The 12368-nt window shown below is 41.9% G+C and overlaps 1 long non-coding RNA gene across 1 annotated transcript in view; it reads right to left on the bottom strand.

The window, feature by feature from the left end:
- Nucleotides 1-2669: 2669 nt before the first annotated feature.
- LOC109296254 overlaps nucleotides 2670-12368 on the bottom strand; it is a 34375-nt gene continuing 24676 nt past the window's right edge. The window contains exon 3 of the long non-coding RNA XR_002096933.1: nucleotides 2670-4541. This is a non-coding gene — a long non-coding RNA (uncharacterized LOC109296254). The remainder of the gene's footprint in view (nucleotides 4542-12368) is intronic.

Genomic DNA, 12368 nt, shown 5'->3' with positions numbered 1-12368 from the left:
ATTATAAAAAAAATATTTTTTGTCTTTCATCCATCATCTCAGAATTACACTACACTCCATTTTGTATGGTAAAATAAACAGGATTACAAGAAAGAGGGAGAGGAAGAGAAGATGAAGAAGAGAGACAAAGCTCAGCATGAAAGAGATTCTGGGTTAAAATGATCCCCAGAGGCGTTCAGATTATGGTAAAACAGTGGGGGGGGGGGGGGCAGAGAAGGGAGCTTTTCTGGTGAAAAGAAAAATAATTTTAAAATGCTTCTTTTTCCCTATCAGATAGATTTACAAGGAAATTTTACATTTTTCTGGAAACCCCAGGAAATAAGGTAGAAGGTAAAGAACAGGACACCAGGCAAAACATTGGAAACCCGTACACTGGGCATGTTCACTCCATAATGCAATTCTCAGCGCAGCCATACATGTGAACAAGGCTGAGATTTTCAAAGGTGTTATTATTCACAACATTTGGGCACCTCTTTGTCTTAGGTACCTTTAAAAATGTTACCTTTCCTGTTCTAGAGGAAGGTCTGACAGCTAACTAGCCAGAGTAACACATGTATCTAAATGCAAGTGTGTCTGGCTTGTGAAAGGCTTGCAGGCCAGCTTCTTGGGGCTCAACTCCCTATATCCTTCACTTTCTGTAATCACTTACACCAGTAAAAAGAAAATGCAAAATGCTACTAAACCAAATTGGTCATGTTAGATCAGGGGCAGGCAGTTATTTTGGGCGGAGGGCCACTTACCAAGTTTCGGGAAACTGTCGAACAGCTGCAGGGGCACGGTACCAGAAGCCACAGAGGCTTCTGGTTGGGGGCTAAGGGCAGGAAGGGTGTGGGGGGCTGGGTGGAGCCAGGCTAGCCTCGTTGCTCAGCCACAGGCTCCTGCTGGGTCCTGCTGCTACTGGCCACATGTCATCTTTGACAGGAGGCCCTGGGCAGATATAAATTAATTTTCTAAATTTTTTTAAGGCCCTGTGGGCCAGATAGAATGGGCTGGCAGGCTGGATCCAGCCCAGGGGCCATATTTTGCCCACACCTGTGTTAGATGCTCACTTTTACTGGCATAACTCACAATGTAAATAAAATGCAAGGCAGTGATGAAACAGGCTCTGCTTTATTAGATTGCTGAGCAGTCTTGTGCCTTCAACATCCTCCAATAAAGTGTAAGCAAATATTGGGGGGGGATAGGAAGGGACATGGAGAAAAGAAAAAAAACACTGGACAAGGACTGAGCGTTCCACTTATATTGAGCAAAGATAGCTGTTGAGCCTTGTCTCAATCTGATAATCTAGGCACTAAAATAGGATGAGGTAATCTCTGCAATAAATGGTTTAATTGGGCATCCAGAGAGCCATTCAGTCTGATTAGGATCAGAAACATGAGTTATTGGACTGATTTTAAAACATACTACTGTGATGTAAACCCTATGCAGTTTCATTCTTGATGATTTATATTTATATAAAGGTTTCTTCCATGCATCTTTTCTAAACCCAACACTGTATACACTTTGTTAGTGATGGACTCAAAACCATTACAGAGAAAGTGTGCCAAGCAAGTTAATAATAATAATAATATTATAAAGTCTAAAATGTCATACTGTGCAGAAAAGCCTGAGAACATTCTGGTAAAGTATATTTAAAGAAATAAGTACATAGAACACCAAAATTATATATTTAATCTGTAAATGAAGTAGTTTATTCCTTTTTTCATTTAGGGCCAGATATTTCCTAATTAATAAGTGCCAAGATCAAGCCATTTCTTCCATATAAAGGGGTTTTTGTTGCTCCCAGAAGCTAGGTTCCCCTAGAAGGAATCAGCTTTGAAGGAGACCAACATGTTTACTCACTGTTTATGGGAAGTTTAAGGGGCCTGACAAACAACTTTATTAAACAGAAGAGACTAAGTCCAGGGCGAGGGGAAGATGGAAAACATTAAATTTGTAAGTGGCATCTTTTGTGCAACTAGGCATCATAACTTAATAAAACCCAAATCACAGCTCACTCTGTGTGGATGTACCTGAAGTGTAGAAGAGGGCACAAGGAGCTCTTCCCCCATGCCCACTTTAAACCAGGAAGCCTATCCACAGAAATGCCAACTAGTAGCACAAGCACTTACTAGCTCAAAATGGGGCATCTCTATGCAAAGGGAGGGAAATAAGCTTAGCTCAGACAGCTGCAGGAGTGCTGAGATAAAAAGTGCTGGAACTCAGATACCAGTTTCCTTGAAGGTCTCTCTGGAGTGGCAAATGCTCTCTCCCCATTTTGACGACTTCCTATGAACCCTGCTACCGAGCCATAATTTTGGCCATATAAGATGCAGTTCTAGTCTAAAAAGAATGTTGTCAATTTGAATGTGCAAGATGGCTTTTTTTCCCTCTTAACTGCCAGCCCCAATTCCCTCCTGACTGCCAGCCCTGCACACTCTGCCAGGGATCAGACAATCAAACATGATTGTTTCCATCTCATATGGAGAATCATAGAGCAAAGAGGACCAGAAGGAACCTCAGAAGGTCATCTAGTCCAATCCCCTGCTCCAGGAAGGTATTCACCATTTATGCCATCTCAGGTCAATATTGGCCTAGCCTGCACTTAAAAGCTTCCAGGGACAGATTCCATCACCTCTGTAGGTAACTTGTTCTAGTACTTAGCCACCTACATAGGTAGAAAGTTCTTCCCAATGCCCTCTCTAAATGCCCCTTGTGGCAATTAAAGCCTATTACTTCTTGTGCTGTTTGCTGCGGACACAGAGAATCACCATCCTTCTTAGAAACAGCCTTTTTGTATTTAAAGATAGATAAATCTTCCCTTGGTCTTTTTTCTCTTGACTAAATAACCCCAAATCTTCCAACCTGTTCACATGCGTCACACGTCAGCTCCTCAATGTTTGTCTTGAGATGACTAACTTAGAACACCACCCCCTTTTTAGGGCCTACTAGTGGAACTGGATTGTGGTTACTCTTGGCTTTATCCCCTTAACATCAGACTGTAGCTGTGGCAAAAAGGTTCTGCACCCTGGGTGGCAGCAGTGGCTGCTCTGTTCCTGTACCAACCCTCCCACAAGTTGGCAGCCAGGGCTCGTGGCCCTGGCCGTCTGCCCACAGTTATGCGACTGCAGACTCCTAATAGACCTTTCCACAAACTCTAGTCCTAGTGTTACAGAGTCAGAACCAGAAAGGCAGACACAATCTATACAGCATCAGCAAAGCAAATAAAATTCTATGAGCATAACCTTCAGATCTCAGATTTATTATATAATAATCTATAACCACTCCTTAAATACAGCCTAAAACAAGACCATATGAAAACATTTACCAAAAAAAAAAAAAGGGTAGTATCTATGCAGTATAGTAAAAAAAAAACCTTACTGAGGCATCACAGGAGTGAGCTCTGCTACTGGAATTGGAAGATAATTTACAAGAAGATTTATCCATCACTCCCTTGCTGAACACAAACTAAATCTGTTTTTAACAAAACCCATTTGTTCAAGATGAAAGACCAAAGCAAGAAACTTATTTTGCCAGATTTTTTTTCTGCAGGATCTGAAGGCAGAAGGGTGGTCCCAATATCACTATGACACTTTGAGCCAATGGCAGAAACTAACAAGCAAATGGAACATTTCCTTGAATTTTTTTCCCCTTTCCTAAGACATTATAAATGGCAGAATGCATGGCAGTTTACTAATGGTTCTGCCTGTGATGCTGCCAAAGGCCCTGAAAAATGAACAGGAGCAGCCAGGTATATTGTAGACTTTACTTCTTCTTTATTGAGCAGAGGGGTCTGGAAGACAGAGTAAATGTAGTGTGTATTCTGCAGGAATCTAATGTTTCACTGACCAGTGTTATCTGTTTTGGGTTTTCAAGATGGACTATCTCGGTAACTTTCCCCCACACAACAAAACAATGCATCCAAAGACTTTGGTATTGGATGTAAATGTTAATACAACATATTGGATAGATTTTCATCTGATGCAGCTATTTCTCTAGGCCAAAAGACAAATTGGTTACAATAAGGCCTGCTCCTATGCCTAACCTGTTCCTTCTCTTCAGTTATAACCGATAAGTGGGTATATTACCACATGGATTTACCATAAGAGGTACATGGATCTAATCCCACTAGGTGCAGAGCATCCACTGACTTCAAAAGAAAGTAAAGGAAATCAAACATGTTGAAGAATGACCCCATGTATGATAGGGAAGAAAGAGAGCAGATTGGCCAAGCACACGTGCATGTAGGCACACTTACACACAGAGGGGCATAACAAGCAGGATATTCAGGATCGGATGTCAAGGTGGGAGTGCAGGGGTGCTTGCAAGTGCCAGAAAGAAGAAAGCTTTATCTGCTCCTGAGGGCTCAAAAAAAGTGCCCAGATGCTGCTGCCACAGAGTGGTCTTCCCACCCCAGTTGTTGCTGAGGTAGAGCTGCTGCTGGGACACAGACTCCTTGCGGGCACCCTTCTGGAACCCCCACTAAATTGGTGTCCAGGGCTGGCGTTCTTCTCCCCAACTTCAAGTTACATTACCACATGCACACATTGTTAGATACATCCCTGTTGGGGGAATGAAGAAGGAAATCAAATCATTGGTCAAAGATAAGGAAGCCTGAACTTTTGACAGTAAGCTTCATTTAGAGCAGAGCAAGTTCTTCCAACTTCTGCTTCAGAATACTTTCCCAAGGCTCCTGCCAGATGCCCTTCAAATCTGTTTGTGCCCTGTATGGTTCATTTTACATGAGTTCTCACTGGGCACAACTACATGTGAGCTTTGCTGCAGAGTAGAGCAATTAGCTCTGCAGTTGAGCATCTTAGTCTACACATGCGCTGGTGTTAGGGCACAGTAAACTAATTAACTCTGCCATAGGATAATACTGTTTTGGATGGTACAATCTTATTGCAGAATACTTTACTGCAGTGGTCCCCAAAGTGGGGTACACGCACCCCAGGGGGTGCGCAAGACAATCCATTGGAGTGCGTGAAGAAAATATTAGAACTTGTATTTTTATTTATTTTTTATCTAAAAAAATAAGAAAAAAGTTAAGCTTGACTAATATTTAATATACAGATTGACACTGACACCTGTATGTCAGAGGGAAGAAGCATTCGTTCGCTTTCAGCATATTGCAGTTTACGCGTGCCCGGTTAAGTGGATTTACGAATTATATTATCTAGTTTTAACTAAACTAACCCTCACAAAATGGACAAGTGGCTTAAAAAGATTCCTGCAAAGAAACCGCAGATTGAAAATAATACTAACAATGCAAGCACAAGTGAACAGCAAGAAAATGGCAGAGCTGACACTTCTCCTACTCCTAGTACAAGCTCTTCATCAGCCACATCACAAGGTAAAAACTAAATAATATTTTTTTTAGTGAGAGCAAAAAGGTTTTTTGTACCGTTAATAAATTTTTAAAAAATTGAAATATTGTTTATTTCATCTTTATCTCATCCTTTTTAAATTTCTTCTGTTTGTCTATGTTTTATAATGTACATAATATATTAGTACAGTAGTGCGTGTATATAATTTATAAATAAATAAATATACATATATTGGGGGTGCGTGCTCAAAACATTTTTACTGATAGGGGTGCGCAATCAAAAAAGTTTGGAGACCACTGCTTTACTGAAATAAAACACATATGTAGATGGTGACCGGGGGTGTACATTGTGCCCAGTCAGGCCAGCCAGCCAGCCACGGGCCTGGTCCACCCAGCTCAAATTGCTGCTGTCCCAGGCATACATGTAGACACTGCACCCAAGAGCAGTAAACTCTGGCACAAACTGCTCCAGAATTTATCTCATTGCGTTAAATGTTGTGTATAGATGTACCCACTGAGATTACAGACAGCTGGAAAAAGGATAGGTACCATGGGCTTGATTCTCTGGTTTGGCAGAACTGCACCATGGCCCATTCCACAAAAGGAAGCTGCTAAAGTGATCCTTAAACGTACAGTCTGCAAAGCACTTAAGAAATATCTAGGAAGAAAGATGCTATAAAAAATAGAAGACAGTATCAATTTATTTCCATTTGCTGGTATGCAAGTTCTTCACAATCAAATTCAAAGTCCTTCAGTTTCTGAAGAATAATTTGCACAGTACATTTGCTAATGCATGCAATATTGGTATGGCAATAATTCTCCATAGACGCTGTCCATTTATTAATACAGTTAAAAACAAATTATAGATTCTCATACAGTAACAAGTGGAAACATTTATTTGGGCAAGTTTTCTTGTTAATTAAATGTAGTATGTAAGACTATATGACCCTTGAACCTTTTCCTATAGAAATTTTTTGTATGTGCTCCCAGTCCCTGAGGTTTTGTTTATAAAATTCATTTTTGTGTTAACCTAATGAATTTTCTTTTCTGTTTTACAAGAGCCACAATTCTTTAATACAGGATGCTGTCACAACTTATTTGTGGAGGGGGGAAGAGGGAAAGTCACAGAATCACAGAAAATTAGGGTGGAAGAGACCTTAGGATGTCTCCTAGTTCAACCCCCTGCTCAAAGCAGGACCAGGCCAGCCAGGGCTTTGTTGAGCTAGGTCTTAAAAATCTCCAAGGATAGAAATTCCACCACCTCTCTGGGTAACCTGTTCCAGCTTCACCACCCTCCTAGTGAAAAAGTTTTTCCTAATATCCAACCTAAACCTCCCTTGCTGCAACTTGAGATCATTGCTCCTTGTTCTGTCATCTGTCACCACTGAGAACAGTCTAGCTCCATCCTCTTTGGAACCACCCTGCTATTAAATCCCTTCTCAGTCTTCTCTTCTGCAAACTAATAAGCCCAGTTCCCTCAGCCTCTTTTCAGAAATCATGTGCCCCAGCCTCCAAACCATATTTGTTGCCTTCTGCTGGATGCTCTCCAACTTGTCCACATCCTTTCTGTAGCGGGAGGTCCAAAAATGGACACGGTACTCCAGATGTGTCTTCACCAGTCCAGAAAAGAGGGGGATAATTACTTCCCTCAATAGGCTGGCAACGCTCCTACTAATGCAGCCCAGCATGCTGTTAGCCTTCTTGGCAAGGGGACGCTGCTGACTCATATCCATCTTATTGTCCACTGTACCCCCAGGTCCTTTTCTGCAGAGCTGCTGCTTAGCCAGTTGGTCCCAAGCCCATACCAGTGCATGGGATTGCTCAGTCCTAAGTGCAGGACTTTGCACTTGTCTTTGTTGAACCTCACGAGATTTCTTTTGGCCCAATCCTCCAATTTGTCTAAGTCACTCTGAATCCTAGCCCTACCCTCCAGCACATCTACTACATCCCCCAGCTTGGTGTCTTCAGTTCAAATTGCTGAGGATACAATCCATCCCCTTGTCATTTATATTTTTCTAGCACTTATACTTTATAACATCTTCCACTGAAATATCTCCAGGGGTGTTTTACACACATTAATTAAGCCTTACAGCAAGCCTGAGAGATGGGTAAGTATTATTAATTTCCCATTACAGACAGAAGAAACAATTGATCTAAAACCAGTGACAGATCAAAAAGCAAATTATCCTGACTCCCAGTCCTATTCTGTAAGCCTCAAGAATACTGTTTGCTGCTTGGCATGAATGCAACTCATTAAAACAAAAAAGAAGAAAACACATTAATTTGTCCTATGAGTACAGGCAGTTAGCCATGTTAGTCCAAAGTCCAGCAGAAGGCAAAACAGTCTCCAAGATGTCCCCTGCCCCACTATCTACCTATTAAACTTTCCCTTTGCCACTATATTGCATTTAAAATAGTCTCTAATAGCAGGTGCTTTCTCATCATAGCTGGTCCCAATCTAGGGAAACTTAAAATGTAAAATTACAATTCTTTATATGTTTATGTTTTAGTGCCTCTACAAGGAAAAGTCAAATTAATCTTTACAAGCAAAACAAAAAGCAATATGGGGGTTTGAAAGGAACAAGGCAAATGAATTGCACTGCAGCTGGCACTGCAGAGGATAAGGAATAATATAACAATTACACAGTTTTTCTTTAAATAAAAATAGCTTTTTGGGATGAATAGCCTCACTAAAAATAAAAAATTGGTACATTAGTCTAGGACAGTAGCATGTTCATAGTGAAATGGCATCATTTACAGTGGGAGGATGTTGAGGAGGAAATTGTTTGGCAAGCCTATCAAAGGATATAAACAGGCATTGTAAAATGAAGCGGATCAGCTGTACTGTGATGCGTCCTAGCACAGCTAATCCATTTCATTGGACAAAACAGATATCATGCATGTCCCACAGGGTCAGGCCCCTGCCACTCCCAAAAAGCAGCCGGGACCTGATCAGGTGGGATAACACTCAGGACTTGCCTCTGCAAACAGGGGAACCTCAGGTTTCCCTGCTAGCAAAGTATCACCTGAGGTTTCCCCATTCACAGAAGTGCACCCCAAGTCAAGGAGCAACAAGGTGATAGACACCTTGGGAACCCTCCACCAGAGGATTCCTGGGGTGCACCTCTGCAAACAGGGGAGCCCAGGCAGGTGCTCCTGGGGCCTCAGGGTTCTAATCCCGCATGCCCTGGGAATGTGTAGTCCCACGAGTATCTGTTCTGGGTAGATGGAGAGCACGGGCAGCTCTGGGCTGGCCATGCTCTCCTGCCTTATAGGAAACAGATGCCTACTGCAAAATAGAAGCCCAAATTCATGCTACCTATGTCATGGCAACAACATTTGGGCATTTGTGGTGTAACAAGGTTAACTTTTTTAAATGACTTGCCTTTTGAGGGCTTGATGCTGCATTCAGTGTGTCAAATGTACATCTCTCTTTGGTCTCAGTGTAGGTGCTTATCTATGCTATGATATCTTAGGGTTTATTGCTAGGGGTTTGCATTTTGTTTTGGGGGCTTTTTATTTGTTTGTTTTTATTTTTCCATTTAATTTCTTAGGAGATTTTTTTTTAAGAGATATATACAGGAAAAGAGAGTTGGGTTTAAAACTTTTGAGTTCTACTGGTTCAGTAAGAATTACAAAGGAACCCTCTACCATGTTCCCTAAGACAAAACACTTGGCTTAGTTTTACCCTGAACCCAGTGATCCTTCAGCCCAGGCCAACAGAACCCAACAATCTTTCACAATCAAGCTGAGAGAGAGCATGGAAGAAGTCTGAAATTTCAGACCCATTTGACACATAGCCATCATTTTACCAAGCAGTTCAATTCAGCCTCCCTGAGTATATTTTATGCTTGTATTGCATCAAATAAAGGAGCAGTCATAGCTTTTCATTATAATTAGACTAAAACAGTCCCCTGGAATACATCCCCACAAAACAACCATTTCAATTTATTCGGCTTCAAGTAGCAGAAAGATGCCAACTTTTATATTTATCACACATTCTTTTGTTTCCAAGTAGTATACATACACCACCATGAACTAGATCAGCCTCTGTGCTATAAGCAGCAGTGATAGGAGAGGGAAATTTGTGATCTGTATCAATTTTAGACTTACTAATGACTCATAATAATTAACTTGTATTACATACAATCAACAGAATATTTGCATAGTTAGTTTCCTCGACAATATTTAGCATTTTTCCAGATTTAGAATTTTTGTAAAAGTGAGGAGGAGCTGTAAAGCAAACATACTTAGCTGGAAGGTCTTGATACCTAACATTTAAGTAGACTTTTTGCTTTGTTTTGCAAAACAGGCTGTCCAAGGGTAGGGAGTTCAAGTGACAACAAAAACCATTCGGCAAAACCAGAGGTCCATCATGCTGGCCATCCAGTCAAGCGACAGACATGCCAGACATTTCCCCTGTTTTTATTGCTGTGTCAATAGGTTTTCCACTCCCCACTACCCCCCACAATGCACCAGAAATCTAGATTTTTTTTCTGTTTTGTGATTAGTCTTTATTCACTGTAGTTCTAGGAAGTAAAAGGAAATGCTCACCCTCTCCACTATCATGATAGTAGTATCTGACAAATGTACGAGCTGTCTTTTCAAACCTTTAATCCATCATAAAGAAGGTATGAAGTGTATTCGTTGTTCCTTGCTTCACCAACTACATATGCAAGAAGAGCCCTGCACATCTTCCTGCAGAAATTGCCAGCAGTTAAGATACAAGCACAGTAAAAAAAGTTATAAATCTTTATCTTAAAACTTAATCTTAAATGATGTAAGTTATCTCATTGTCCACATGGTCACTCAGTGCCAGAAGAAATGTTTTTACTTAAAATCCTTGAATTACAATGCAAGCCTTAATTTAAATAATATATAGAAAAATGGGATATTGAATTTCCAAAGACTTTTATTAACTGGAATGAAAATACCTAAAAAAAATGAAGACAAAGACCTTTAGGGCAAATGTGAATTCAAAAAGATTTTGGTAGCAAACAGGTAACTAGAAAATGATTGATTACTATCTAATTTTGTTCTTCCTTATATAAACTTCATTCTCTTCTAAGCACATTAGTTTGTGTGTTGAAGCATAGATTCAAAAATACATTCTTTGAGCAGCTTCTCAAAGGAATTGAAAGAAAATTAGAAAATTTTCCCAGGGTAAACAAGCCCTTAAAGTCCTAGAATATACTTGTGGCTCTGTCAATGGCTTATCTGTGAGTTTAGGAAAGCACCTTAACTATTTTGCATATCTCTATAACCTTTTGCAGAAATAATGTTACCTTCATTGAAGAGAACTTTGAGGTCTTAAAAAGCATTTAGACCACATGGAATGAAAGATGCAGTATCAGTGTGTGCCCGTCTCACTTTGAAAATCCATTCATGCACCGCCTTGGCGCGGGCACCTCATGATGGACGCAGAGAGGCTTCATGTAACCTCTGGAAGGAACCTCAGTCTCCCCGGCGAGTACCCCAGAACTCGTCTGCCATGTCTTTAAATGTAACCTCAGTGGTGGGGTCTCTCGTTGGAGGTCTCTCTAGATCGGTCATTCTTCCTGATGGATATTTGCAGGGTTCCACCTCCCCTACACCCTTTCCATACGCCAGCCTTAGACAGGCCGCCTGATGTCAATGGGGCTTGCCCTCCAGTCTTGATGGTCTTTCCTCGTCACACTTTCTCAGGTATCTGGTCCTATTTTCTTCTCCTCACGGACTTTGGGTTAGTAGAATGTTCACCACTCATGCAGCTCTTCCCCTCATGCTAAACCCTGTTGATGACTGATTCCTATGAGCAGCCCTTGTGGCTCATTTTTGTCCTCCAGACCTCACGACTCCAGGTTACCACTCAAAGCAAGAGTAAGAAGAAAACGAAATGAAAAAAATGACACAGTGTGATACACCAGTGAGAAGACAAAAGAAAAAGGACACAACAAAATAAAAAAGAGGGCAGGTAGAAAAGAGGGCGATCAGGATACACAGTCCTTCTCCTCTCCCTGCCCTGGAGCCAGTGCCTGGCTGCGTCCCCCAATGCTGCTCCCCTCTCCGTCTCTGGTGGGAGCTCCCTTTGCTCCTCTCCCAGTCAGCTCCCCTCCTACTGTCTTATGCAGCTGGATCCCGGGGTGTGGAGCCGCCTTCTCCTCCACTGCTTTCACTGCTTGTTCCCGGACGAGGCTTTCTCTGGCAATCCAGTGCTCCCTGTGACGGCTTTGGGCAGCCACTGCTGCCCGGATAGTTCCTCCCTGATTGGGATCTCTTTCTACTCACTGGTGCTGCTTGCCACCAGTGTGAAGAGCCACCGCAGGCTCCGCTGCCTCTCCCACTCATGCTGGCTTTTAATTCAGCTGGCCAGCATGCATCATGACGTCACCCGCCGGCTTCAGCTATATATGAGTGTGGCTGATGAACCATGCAGGCTTTTCTCCTCAGTGTTGTTCTGCCAGCATCGGGCAACTTGAGACAGGTAAGTAATTTCTGATTTCAGGGTCTCTCCTCTCAGTTTGTACTGCCCTCATGCTTGTGTGCCTGGGACACAATGCAAAGTGGTAGTAGTGGGAGTAGAAATGTTCTTGGTACAAAGACCACAATGAGAAGTACCTTGCAAACAGTCCAAGAATCTCAAGAACACGCTGCATTAAAGTCAGTCTCTTTATTGCTCCAAAATATTGTGATTTAAAATTAAAGCACTAGTACCAAATAACCATTTGGTCTAGACCTGTGACACCTCCCATTCTTCAGCTTCAGTGTTTCTCCAGAAGAACGCATATCCACATTCAAAGTGAAAAACAGGACCAGAATTACAACTTCAGCTTCTACCCAAATTTGGGTTACACCGGGGTGGGCAAAATATGGCCGGCAGGGCCTGCCAGGCCATTCTATCTGACCCGTAGGGCACCTAAAATTTTTAGAAAATAAATATTGACTGGCAGCTAGAAGCAGATAAAAGTTGACAAAGGCAGGGGAACTAGAACTCATGGGAAGCTGGTAGGAGTCAGGAGAAAAGCCAGTCTAGCCCCACCCCACCCTCAGGCCCCTCCCACCCCCACTTCCCCCCTACTCAGAG

The sequence above is a fragment of the Gavialis gangeticus genome, unplaced genomic scaffold (assembly GCF_001723915.1).
Source record: "Gavialis gangeticus isolate Ggan-Ray unplaced genomic scaffold, GavGan_comp1, whole genome shotgun sequence".
Lineage (NCBI taxonomy): Eukaryota > Metazoa > Chordata > Crocodylia > Gavialidae > Gavialis > Gavialis gangeticus.
The sequence above is the reverse complement of the archived record's forward strand: the minus strand, read 5'-3'. Positions and strand labels throughout refer to the sequence as shown.